This window comes from Eptatretus burgeri, chromosome 2 (assembly GCF_056783735.1).
Source record: "Eptatretus burgeri isolate ZD-2024b chromosome 2, Ebu_testis_v1, whole genome shotgun sequence".
NCBI lineage: Eukaryota > Metazoa > Chordata > Myxini > Myxiniformes > Myxinidae > Eptatretus > Eptatretus burgeri.
This window is the reverse complement of record NC_140962.1, coordinates 141,050,114-141,065,825: the sequence shown is the minus strand read 5'-3', so window position 1 is coordinate 141,065,825 and position 15,712 is coordinate 141,050,114. Positions and strand designations below refer to the sequence as shown.

Sequence of the window (15,712 nt, the reverse complement as noted above, 5' to 3'; positions counted from 1 at the left end):
TGCTCAACTTGGAGTTTCGTCTTCAGGATTGCTTTTGACTGAGCCTGCATCGCACCGCTCTATCAAACAAGGAGGCTGGGACAGGGGTCAGTTCATAAGAGAGGACATCCTTGATATCAATATCCCTGTATTATTGGAGACGCATGACTCGGGTGCAGATCAATTCGGTATCATATACTGGCCTTCCATTCAGCTTGATGCTCATTTTGGTCGAAGCCATCAGGGTTACATTCTTGGTTAGTGTCTTGTTGAAGTTTGTTGGCCATCCAGATTCAAATTCCGCCATCTGTTGTCATCCAATATTGAGAGAATCATCAACGTTTACCTTATCTGTTGCATGAAACATCGTAGTAGACACCAAAATTGTGTGTGTAAGTGCATTAGAAGTGAAGATATAGCCCAAAACAATTTATCGAAAGTTGGTGGTGGCCATTTTGTTTTTCGCCTCTAAAAAAAATTCCTCAAGGGTGCGAGTCTGGCACCCGGCTGATTCTGATTCAGGATAGCTCAGAGATGATGAATCAACCAAAAAACTTCATAATGACGCTAAAGCATGCTTTGCCCTGAAATGGCTGTTTGGCATCTAGACGAGGAGGTTCTGCTAGGAATATGACCTCAGAACACATGATGGACCCACAAATTGTGCCATTCAACGTATTGTGAAATATTTTGAGCACAAGGGTTCAGTGCACAACCAGAGCAATGGCAACAGTGGTAGGCCAGCATCAGTAACCAAGAGTCAAGCAAACATCGATGCCATGTGGGATTCTGCAGTGGACAGTCCCAAGAAGTCCCACCGCCAGCACTCCCAGGAGCTAGGCATCAAACCAACATCAGTCTGGCGTATTCTCATTAAGGAACTGAAGCTTTTCCCATACATCATTTCTATTAGGCATAAACTGAGTCATGATGACATGAGAAGGTGACTTGATCTGTGCAATTGGCTCAGTGACGGGATGGAGCGGTACCCAAACTGGATCAACCTGATCTGGTTCAGTGACGAAGCCCATTTCCACTTGAATGGTGCCATCAACAACCACAACATTTTCTGGGGGACAGAACTACCTGAGGAGATCACTGAGAGGGACCTGAAAGGGCCTAAGGTCACTTGCTTCTGCGCCTTCAATGCCAGATGGGGAATGCAGGGCCTTACCGGTTTGAGAATGACAACAGCAGGACAGTGACTATCATTGGTGAGTGCTACTGGGCCATGCTCCAGAAGTTCCATAATGATGTCTCGCAAAAGGTCACCCTAAACCAGCTCAGCATTACCTGGTTTGTGCAGAATGGTGCACCCCCGCATACAGCTGGCGACACCAACACTTTCCTGCAGTTGCTCTTCAGAAACTGCCTAATTGCCCTGGGTACCACTCATGACTGGGCACCCCATAACCCAGACTTGAACCCTCTGGACTACTGGTTCTGGGGGGCTGCCAAAGGTTCTGTCTCTGCCAACCACCCTGCCACACTGGATAATCTGAAGTAGGAAGTGTCAGACTACCTCCACGTAGTGCCACATGAGACCGACAGGAAAGTAGGACAGACCTTTGGAGTCAGGATCAATGCCTGTCTGAAGCACAGAGGGGAACACATCAAAAACGTCAAGTAGAAGAATTTTGCCAATTTCAGACCTTGGCCTCTCACTAACTCCAGCAGTGACTGACTGCAACAGCAATCAGTGATAGAAATTACCATGTCATAAGCTTTCCAGAAATGTTTGGGTCACATTCCTGAGGTTTCTGGTTCTTTGTAAATAAACATTTAAAGTTGCATCACTCTATTTGAAACACTCTGTGTGTGTGTGTGTATGTGTGTGTGTGTGTGTGTGTGTGTGTGTATGTGTATATATATGTATGTGTATGTATATGTATATGTATATATATGTATATATGTATATATATATATATATATATATATATATATATATATGTATATATATATATATATATATATATATATATATATATATATATATATATATATATATATATATATATGTATATATATATATATATATATATATATATATATATATATATATATATATATATATATATATATATATATATATATATATATATATATATATATATATATATATATATATATATATATATATATATATATATATATATATATGTATATATATATATATATATATATATATATATATATATATATGTATATATATGTCTATATATATATATATATATATATATATATATATATATATATATATATATGTCTATATATATATATATATATATATATATATATATATATATATATATATATATGTCTATATATATATATATATATATATATATATATATATATATATATATATATGTCTATATATATATATATATATATATATATATATATATATATGTCTATATATATATATATATATATATATATATATATATATATATATATATATATATATATGTCTATATATATATATATATATATATATATATATATATATATATATATATATATATATATGTCTATATATATATATATATATATATATATATATGTCTATATATATATATATATATATATATATATATATATATATGTCTATATATATATATATATATATATATGTCTATATATATATATATATATATATGTCTATATATATATATATATATATATATATATATATATATATATATATATATATATATATATGTCTATATATATATATATATATATATATATATATATATATATATATATGTCTATATATATATATATATATATATATATATATATATATATATATATATATATATATATGTCTATATATATATATATATATATGTCTATATATATATATATATATATATATATATATATATATATATATATATATATATATATATATATATATATATATATATATATATATATATGTCTATATATATATATATATATATATATATATATATATATATATATATATATATATATATATATATATATGTCTATATATATATATATATATATATATATATATATATATATATATGTCTATATATATATATATATATATATATATATATATATATATATATATATATATATATATATATATATATATATATATGTCTATATATATATATATATATATATATATATATATATATATATATGTCTATATATATATATATATATATATATATATATATATATATATATATATATATATATATATATATATATATATATATATATATATATATATATATATATATATATATATATATATATATATATATATATATATATGTCTATATATATATATATATATATATATATATATATATATATATATGTCTATATATATATATATATATATATATATATATATATATATATATATATATATATATATATATATATATATATATATATATATATATATATATATATATATATATATATATATATATATATATATATATATATATATATATATATATGTATATATATATATATATATATATATATATATATATATATATATATATATATATATATATATATATATATATATATATGTCTATATATATATATATATATATATATATATATATATATATATATATATATATATATATATATATATATATATATATATATATATATATATATATATATATATATATATATATATATATATATATATATATATATATATATATATATATATATATATATATATATATATATATATATATATATATATATATATATATATATATATATATATATATATATATATATATATATATATATATATATATATATATATATATATATATATATATATATATATATATATATATATATATATATATATATATATATATATATATATATATATATATATATATATATATATATATATATATATATATATATATATATATATATATATATATATATATATATATATGTCTATATATATATATATATATATATATATATATATATATATATATATATATATATATATATATATATATATATATATATATATATATATATATATATATATATATATATATATATATATATATATATATATATATATATATATATATGTCTATATATATATATATATATATATATATATATATATATATATATATATATATATATATATATATATATATATATATATATATATATATATATATATATATATATATATATATATATATATATATATATATGTATATATATATATATATATATATATATATATATATATATATATATATATATATATATATATATATATATATATATATATATATATATATATATATATATATATATATATATATATATATATATATATATATATATATATATATATATATATATATATATATATATATGTCTATATATATATATATATATATATATATATATATATATGTCTATATATATATATATATATATATATGTCTATATATATATATATATATATATATATATATATATATATATATATATATATATATATATATATATATATATATATATATATATATATATATATATGTCTATATATATATATATATATATATATATATATATGTCTATATATATATATATATATATATATATATATATATATATATATATTTATATATATATATATATATATATATATATATATATATATATATATATATATATATATATATATATATATATATATATATATATATATATATATATATATATATATATATATATATATATATATATATATATATATATATATATATATATATATATATATATATATATATATATATATATATATATATATATATATATATATATATATATATGTATATATATATATATATATATATATATATATATATATATATATATATGTATATATATATATATATATATATATATATATATATATATATATATATATATATATATATATATATATATGTATATATATATATATATATATATATATATATATATATATATATATATATATATATATATATATATATATATATATATATATATATATATATATATATATATATATATATATATATATATATATATATATATATATATATATATATATATGTCTATATATATATATATATATATATATATATATATATATATATATATATATATATATATATATATATATATATATATATATATATATATATATATATATATATATATATATATATATATATATATATATATATATATATATATATATATATATATATATATATATATATATATGTCTATATATATATATATATATATATATATATATATATATATATATATATATATATATATATATATATATATATATATATATATATATATATATATATATATATATATATATATATATATATATATATATATATATATATATATATATATATATATATATATGTCTATATATATATATATATATATATATATATATATATATATATATATATATATATATATATATATATATATATATATATATATATATATATATATATATATATATATATATATATATATATATATATATATATATATATATATATATATATATATATATATATATATATATATATATATATATATATATATATAGACATATATATATATATATATATATATATATATATATATATATATATATATATATATATATATATATATATATATATATATATATATATATATATATATATATATATATATATATATATATATATATATATATATAGACATATATATATATATATATATATATATATATATATATATATATATATATATATATATATATATATATATATATATATATATATATATATATATATATATATATATATATATATATATATATATATATATATATATATATATATATATATATATATATATATATATATATATATATATATATATATATATATATATATATATATATATATATATATATATATATATATATGTCTATATATATATATATATATATATATATATATATATATATATATATATATATATATATATATATATATATGTCTATATATATATATATATATATATATATATATATATATATATATATATATATATATATATATATATATATATATATATATATATATATATATATATATATATATATATGTCTATATATATATATATATATATGTCTATATATATATATATATATATATGTATATATATATATATATATATATATATATATATATATATATATATATATATATATATATATATATATATATATATGTCTATATATATATATATATATATATGTCTATATATATATATATATATATATATATATATATATATATATATATATATGTCTATATATATATATATATATATATATATATATATATATATATATATATATATATATATATATATATATATATATATATATATATATATATATATATATATATATATATATATATATATATATATATATATATATATATATATATATATATATATATATATATATATATATATATATATATATATATATATATATATATATATATATATATATATATGTCTATATATATATATATATATATATATATATATATATATATATATATATATATATATATATATATATATATATATATATATATATATATATATATACATACATATATATATATGTCTATATATATATATATATATATATATATATATATATATATATATATATATATGTCTATATATATATATATATATATATATATATATATATATATATATATGTCTATATATATATATATATATATATGTATATATGTCTATATATATATATATATATATATATATATGTATATATGTCTATATATATGTCTATATATATATATATATATATATATATATATATATATATATGTGTCTATATATATATATATATATATATATATATATGTGTCTATATATATATATATATATATATATATATGTCTATATATAGACGCTTGCCAAAGCGCGGGCGCAGGACCTCTTCCCGAAGACCAACCAGTCCACCAGCCAAAACGAAAAAAACGCGGAAGTGGAATTGCTCAAGAGGAAGAGGCGGAAGAGGAAGCTCAAGCGCGCCCGCCCGTGTCCGTCTTTTATCGCGAGGGGCTCCGCCCTTCGCCCCGCCCCGTGCGGGGGCCGGGGGAGTCAGGTTTTGACTCTGGGCCAGAGAATTATTCCCCCAAAAAGAGGCCCCACCTTTACATGACCTCTGACCTTTGACCTGCATCGCCCTTCCTCCACTCCAAAACGCGGGGAAGTCAGACGGGAGAAACAGGCGGGAAAACCTGCGCATCCTCACAGTTCCCTCCTTTGTGCCTTTGTTTGCTGTTCGGAAGCCGACGTAGTGGCGAAGATGTGGTAGCGTAGATGGTGGCGGTGGCGTGGTTGCAGTGTGGTTGGCGCTGTGATGGAGATAGCGTGGTTGTTGAAATGTTGTGTGTTTGAAATAAAAGATAGAAAAATAAAAACGCCTAACTCAAAGGATCGCAGCCCGAATGGATCACATAAATTCCCTCTATACAACGGGTTTGGGCTGACTACACATGTACCTATGAAGATATCTCACCTGAGGGTCCTTCCTGAATGGTGGTTTGCGAATTTCCACAGCCGTAACAAAATATATATATATATATATATATATATATATATATATATATATATATATATATATATATATATATATATATATATATATATATATATACAGCCATGTGCCACTTAACGACATGGGATACGTTCTGAGAAATGCGTCATTAAGCGATGTCGTCATTGTGCAAATATCATCGTGTACTTACACAAACCTCGATGGTATAGCCTACTACACACCTAGGCTCGATGGTGTGGCCGATTGCTCCTCGGCTACAAACCTTTACAGCATGTTACTGTACTGAATACTGTCTGCAATTGTAACACACATCTAAGAGAGACCGAAGACGCGTTAGTTTTACCTTTGTGCTGTTCATGACGGCCATGGGTGTTGTTAGCGGCTGCTTACAATCTCCTCTCGCATCGATTATAGAAAGGTGAATAAATAGCGTTTGGATTTTATAAATAAGTCATCATTGCATCGATGTTATAATTTACAAATGAATAAACGAGCACCTGTCAATTGTGTGATATATTTTCGGAACAGTGCGATTGTTTTAACGACATAAAAAGCTTCACTAAAAATAAATGTGTTTTAATTTTGACTGTAACAACAACGATTTATTCGCGGAATTCTTCAATTCAAAGGTAATTTACTTGCTAGAAGGTAAACGTGCAAACATTGGTTCAGTGTGAAAGCCGATTTCCTTGAATCCCGATTTAGCACGACCCTGCTTTTTTGCGATGACATTTTATGGACCTCAACGATCGCATTATAACGGGGCCACACTGTCGTTTATTATCATTACGAAGTATTATATACTGTACATAATTGTATGTGCTATCCTGTACTTTTATACGACTGGCAGCGCTACGACATCACTCGTTGATAGGACTTTTTCAGCTCCGTTATAATCTTATGGGACCACCGTCGTATATGTGATCCGTCGTTGACCGGAACATCGTAAAGCGGCGCATGACTGTATATATACATATATACATAGTGTTGCGGTTCTTGGAACCGCATGCATCCAACAGACAGTGGTCCCAAGACAGTTATTCCATTAATATACGTGCAGATAGTCCCTTTCCTTTTGTCTAGAGGGACAACAGGGGGCATGTGTTGCGAGGACCTCTTTGCTAGGATTGCTTATATCATTTTTTCTTCATTTCGTCCCAACTCTTCTTTTCGTCTGATTATTCCTGAGGTAAATCTGAGCCACGTGCGCCTTCGCTGTGAGATGGACCCTCACGGAGCCAGCGCGTGCGGCGCCGCTTTGAGGAAACGATAACGCGCGGGCATTAACGGTGCAGAGCACTCGTTCCCAAGTGAGCCCTAAACTCAACGTGTGCAGCGAGTCATACAGTGCACTTAGCAGTGCGGGATTATCGACTTGAGCTTCCGATGATCTGGGGAAGATTGCCGGTTGCATTAAAAAGGCTTGCGAATGAATACCTCTTAAGAGGCTGCACGAATGGTGTTTTTCACAACACAGGAAACACAGCCAGCATGACGCCGACGCTGCATGGAACGCGTACGGAGGCCGATAAAGGCGACTCCACACCACGTTGGGTGGGATATGAGTGTGCAAGGTAAAAGCGGCACGTTCCTTTTCAACCAAGTATCTGACACATATCGGTGTTCACCCCGCTCACACGCGAGCAGAATCGGACAAACGCGAACACTGACCACGTGGGCCATGGCTGAACCCCGCGCACTGTATAGAATGTGCTCGGATGCAGACACATACGCCGCTCGCAAAACATGCATGGATTTATCCATAACGATGTACCTTCGACCCTTGCTGGCAGCAGCAGATTCCCCATGGATGGTGAACGTCTTCTCTTCTCTGTGGCCAGCGAAGCTGCGATCGGGCCGGGGAGTGTTGTGCAGTGCGGGCCGCGTTGGCGCACGCGGAGTGGGCGCGTTGATCGGCGCTGGTCGGACGCCCGAGTGGGCATGCAGGACCCTCGGCCGGTCGCTGGGGCGTGGCCCAGGGGATTTTGCAGGACGATTCGCGTGCCAATTTCGGTGTGGGCGATTTGTGTCATGTCGTGGGGTCAGAGCGGAGTATTGCTGCTATTTGAGATGGCCTTGCTGGAAACGAAGTGAGGTGGTTTCCGGCCAAAGTTAGCGGGCCATGTGAAGGGTCGGGGCCAATCGGAGCACCCGATTCAGGTGATGACGTTTCGCTTCGGGGTGGCCCCTCCCCCTGCGCTGCAAGTTCTATAAAGATCGGAGCGGTCCCTCCACCTTTCTCTTTCTCTTTCTCCGCATCGCCCTCGTCGACATCGCTGCGACCCGCCTCCTGCTGCCTGAATTCTGCCTCTCTCTCACTCTGGCTTTGCCCTCGCCTCGCTCGTCGACATTGCCACGACCCGCCTCCTGCTGCCTGGACTCCGCCTCCTCATCTCCGCCCACACAACGTTGAGCCCACCCGCCAACCTGGTCCCGCCTACTACTCCATCCACGCACCCTGAACTCCGCCCCTTCTCCACTCAAGCCTCTTCTTCACGAACACGGTCTCCACACGTGCTGCTGAAGCCAGAGACGACGTATCTGAAGCCCACTGTCGGGTATCGCACCATGGAGCATCTCCCCCCCCCCCCGAAACGTATTTGGTGGCGCGTCGTGTTATCAAGCACAAAGGTACAGAGATCCTAGCTTCAACTCCTCTCCCTTTTTGTTTCAATACTCCCTCTTCATCGGGTTTTGTGTGTGTGTGTGTGTGTGTGTGTGTGTGTGTGTGTGTGTGTGTGTGTGTGTGTGTGTGTGTGTGTGTGTGTGTGTGTGTGTGTGTGTGTGTGTGTGTGTGTGTGTGTCCTGGCGCCTGTCTGCTTAAGTAAGACTGCAGAAGATTGTTACTGTTATTAGTATTATTATTATTGTTATTATAAGTCTGCTCTGTGTCTGCTTTTGTAAGTTGCGTGTTTATTTGCTGCACCACACCTCTCTCCACGACCTCTGCATAACACACTCCAATAAATCCTGATCGTGCCACATACCATTCCTCGCCCATTGTTAATAAATTATTATTAGGAATGTTCCCTGCTCGTTTTTGTCTTTTCTTCCATTGATCCAGCATGGTCCGAATCCTAGTTTCGCCGGGACTTTATTCCCAACGATTCGTTCCATTTAGCCGGTACATCCTTGGCAGTGTCGCTCAGCTGCATCCGATCCGGTAAAGTGATCTGGTCCGGTAGAGTGATCCGGTTCGGACTAGGCGTACCGAGGGCGTGTTTGCCGGTAATTAAATCACGTGATTAATCAGGTAACCCAATTAAACCATCGACGGGAGGACCCTAGGTCACGCGGCTGAGTTATTGGCGTCAACGGTCTGTTAAGCGACCCGCCACGTCACGGAATTATCCGTGTGCGACGGCCTACAATTCTGGGGAGTCTGGTGGGAACCGAGATAGCTTCCCCCACCTCGTGGTCTTCTCATCCGACCCTCGGCCCACAACAGTTTGGTGTCAGGAGTGGTACAGACACCCTAAAAAATTACGGGATTCGAACCCGCAACAATTTGGTATCTGGAATGGGATTCGAGCCAGGGGTGTGCTTAGCACCCCCTCCTCCCCCCAAAATTAAGAGCAGGATTCAAATTTTACTTAATTATCGGTATTTGGTTTCTGGACCATGGCAGACCAAGACGAGCTGGTTCAGGTGGGTTTTGAGATTACAATGTTGGAGGACTCCGTGGCTCAGGACAACAGTTTTGAGGGAGATCATTCCCTGCAGCCATACTCAGGTAATGGGGGCAACTGCGTCTATAACAATGCTTGAGGAACCCCTGCATCAAATTTCCCTCACGGAGGACCTTGCGATCCCTATCGGATCCACACCCGATCATAGCAGACCGGCTCCGCCAAAGCCATTGGACACGGACCAGTTGATGGAGCGCATGGAACTGCGGCGAAATCAACAGAGGAGTGATATGAAAAAAATGGATTGGAATATGCAAACACTGAAGGCGGGTCAGGAGGAAATGAAGGCGGAGCTGGCAGAGGTAAAGGGCGAAATGAAAAACAAGGACCGGAAAATGGCGGATGAGATCAGTACTGTACGTGAAGAAATTACCGAGTTGAGGGGGAGTGTGGAAGGTGTTTTGACTGCAATGAAGACGGGTAAGGGCGAGGTGACGAGCAAAACGGCGGCGGTTCGGAGAGAAACATGTGAACTCGGACAGGGAGAGACAAAGAACCAAGAATTGGGCACCGTAAAGGAGAAATGAAAAGAGGTGACAGAGATACAGGGAGACAGAGAACGGGTAAGGGACGAATTGTACAAAATAAAAGAGTAGCAGACACAAATAGAAATGGTAAGGGACATTGAGGTTGAGCTTGTGGAATGTTTTGAGACCCAATGTGAGGGTCAGATTAACCTCTCGCAGGAACAAAGGGAGACGATATGCTCCCTTGAGGCAGACCGTGATTAGGTGAGTCCGGTAAGGCTGTGCGAGGTGGGGCGGTTGCATGGTGCGAAAGAGCACATGCTAGCTTTGTGGGGTGGGGGGGGGGAGGATAGAGGACCCGGGATCTCTTGGGCTAACCCAAGCCCCCAGTGTGATTGTGCCGGAGTATGTGTCAGAACATGTGAGTAGTGCAAATGACATGGCATGGATGAGTGCACGTGAGAAAATGGGACACGCACCGACCTTGACTGATGTTGTGAGTAGTGTAACGGACGGGAGTGGCGAGCCTTCTGAGCCGGACGGAGTTATTTCGGAAACCGTGCCAGCTCCGTGCGAGGTACGGTCCGTGTTTTGCAAACAGCCCAAGCGCGGATGATTGCACGATGGGGGAGCTGGTGTTGAAACGATTCGCGCCTGGTGCAATACCAGAGCGCGGACGGATAAAATGGAGGCGAACGAATGAATTTGGAAAAAGTATATCCCCGTGTGAGCACGTGTACGGGGCCCGACGTGTTGCGCGTCACGAGTGGAGTTCGCGGGAGGTGCGGAACGAGTCCCGACGACGTCACCGCCGGGACTGTGTGCGTGGAAAACCTTGTGGAGCGGGCCGTGTGCGAGTGACGTCAGTGGGGATCTTGCAGCACGAAGGGCAGGTGTGCAACGCATGGTGGGTCGCATGGGGGATAGCCCGAAAGGGAGCATTTAATGCGATTAACGGGATGATGTCACGCCCTCATGTATCGGCCAAACGGAGGGGACAAGTGTGCTGTCGACCACCGCCACGGAGGCGCAAGTCTCGCCACGACTGGCCACGAGTACACGAAGCCCGGCCAGGATGTGGCAAACATCCTCGTCGGGGCAAAGGAGCATGAGTTGGGGGAAGGGTTTAGCGTTAGATAGTCCGGCCTCATGGGGGCATGAGCAGTCCTCCATGGGGCCCAGTAACACGAGTTAGGGGAAAGTTAGGTTAGAATTAGAAATGGGATTGAGAACAAGGACAGACTAGGAACGTGTAGTGGGGACGTAGATTAGCTACGTAGAGTTAAATGGAACGTGCATTTGAATAAGGGATGACGGGGAGCACGAGTTAGTTTGGGGGACGTAGTTAGTCGAGTGTTGGAGTGAATTGTGAAAAAAAAAAAAGGAGAAAAATATATGAGTGAATGTGGGTCAGTGGGCCCGAGTGTGAATGGAGTGAATGTGGAATGCATGGTGCGAATGAATGATTGGGGGGAGGAGTGAATCCCACCCAAGGGAACCTGGGGTTAGTGTAATGTTAGTTAGTTAAATTAACCAAAAGGATGTCGTTTTGTTGTTGGTGTTGAATGAAGGCACGAAACCTTTTTCAGGGTGCAGGAGACTATTGATCAGCTGGGAGCGTGGCTGGTGAAATATGCGTACTGAGTAGAGGGCACCCCGGGCACCGAAGTAGTCGGCCAGAGTAGGTCATGGGTCCAAAGGACCGAGTTAGTGTTATGGGCACGGGTACCGAGGGGAAAGGGACCCAGAGCACCAACATGCCATGTGGGCATCGATGGGGGAAATGCCAGGAAGGGCATTCGCCATGTTCATAAGGAGTAGGTAGACTCAGTGACAGCCTCAGCGACCCGGGGGTGCCGAAGATTGAGTTTGGTAGGTGGGTAGACCTGCCGGTGGAGCCACGCTGCCCAGTCACGAAATTGTGCGAGAGCAAGGGAGAAAATTTGCGTTCCAGGCCCAAATTAATAACGAACACCAACACAGGAGACGGGAATCGTGGTTGCTAGAACCAATAGTTTAAAGAGACAGGCGTGCTGAAAAGCCCCGGGGATAGTTTCAAGTGTAATAAATGCTAGGATAGATAGGAAATGTACCCCTTCGCACCATCCATCCCTTCGCTCTCTGTGGCTCGCTGGACTCACTTTGGGGAAGATTGCTGAATTATGAGGGGGTTGTTCTGAGGCTTTGTTGGGCCTCGAGGCAGGACACAAGTCTCTCCCTTATTCCCCTCAGGAAGGAGCTTTGGGGTTGGGAGTAGACGGACAGGATAGGTAAGCCGGACAAGGACAATAGGAGGGTTAGGGACAATTGGATTTATAAAGAAAAATAAATAAATAAAAGTAAAGAGGGGTCTAATTTTTTTTTTCTTGTTGCAAACTAAGGGAGTGGGTATGGACAAAGACAGGCAAAGGTGATAGGTTGGGGGGAAGACAGTAGGGTAGGTCCGAGCCCATTTTCGGAGCGGCCGGCACCACCGTACTCCTTCCACAGAACCTCACGGACCAGACCAGAGGCCGGCCAGCTTCATGAGCCGATCTGAGAGTGTGCTGTATTTCTGGTCCGCATTTGCCATGCCTTTGTTGCCTGCCTTTGTCTTGACCCCATGCTTGCTTGCCCTTGTTGCATTGCTCCTGTATCACCATCTCCACCATGTGTGCCAGGACCATCTTCAGTGTTTTGCAAGGACTGCCCTGCAGGCAGCCACACAATGGGGACTGCGTTTGCCAGGCCATGCATCCATTTTTTTGTGTTCATTCCTGCACCAATGACTTTTTCTTCCTTTCACAGATCACAGGTCCTGGGCCATGGTTAGTATAAACAGATAAGGTAAAATTGTAAATAAATTGTAACCCACCTGTGTTTCTGTCTTAGCGCCGGCAATGTAGTTAAGTTGTCCGTGTGAGTCTGTTAGTTTTGTGACGTAGCGCACTCGATTATTTATTTTTGGGACACAGATAAAAATATCGCACTCAGGGATCCATAGGTAAATCGTACTGGGGGGGGGGGACTTACACATGCATGCCACACGGAAATTTGACGACTCGGGACGAGTCTGTAAAAAGGGGAGGGGGTAGTGTTACGAATCTGGAAGCCTTTTGCACACAAACAGCCAGAGTCCACTGAGTTCAGTTATTTTGATCTTCTTCTTCTTTCGGCTGCTCCCGTTCGGGGTCGCCACAGCGGATCATTCGTGTGATCCGCATAGTGATTTGGCACAGGTTTTATGCCGGATGCCCTTCCTGACGCAACCCTGGTCGCCTCTTACGACACAGGGATATGGTACACCTATTTTAACCGGGGTATACACCGGCCCAGTTTACTGGTACTCATTTCACCGACCTCGGAAGGATGACAGGCTGAGTCAACCCCCTGGTGTATTAATTCAGTGGCCCAACGGGGCTTGAACTCAGGACCTTTTGGATCCCAAGCCGCTGCCCAAACCACTGCGCCAACACCAGGCTTAGAGTTCAGTTATTTTGATAAGTATGTGTTTATAGTGAGAATCCATCCCCTTTGACTAATGGGAATTTTGTGTGTGCGCTGTGAGTTATTTTATCATTAGGTTATTTAAATCTCCAGCTCCCCTCCACATGTGGCCACAGTGTCTTTCAACGCTTGCGCCCTCACCTCGCGGCCGGAGCATACGAGGCAAGGTCCTCGCGTGCTTGATTCGACTTCCTCGAATTGTTCTGCATTCCAACACCACGAGGCAAAATCGTTGTTTCTCTAACAAGAGGGGTACAGACACGCATAGAGGGGGTGGGGTTTTCCCGGCTCGGCCATAACCCCACCCAGAAAGGGCGGATCCATGGAGGTCCCTG

The 15,712-nt window shown here is 34.1% G+C and overlaps 1 protein-coding gene across 11 annotated transcripts in view; it reads left to right on the top strand.

Moving 5' to 3' along the window:
• The window catches only part of LOC147033350 (uncharacterized), a 193,042-nt gene that overhangs the window by 112,416 nt on the left and 64,914 nt on the right, over positions 1–15,712 (top strand). The window lies entirely within an intron of this gene.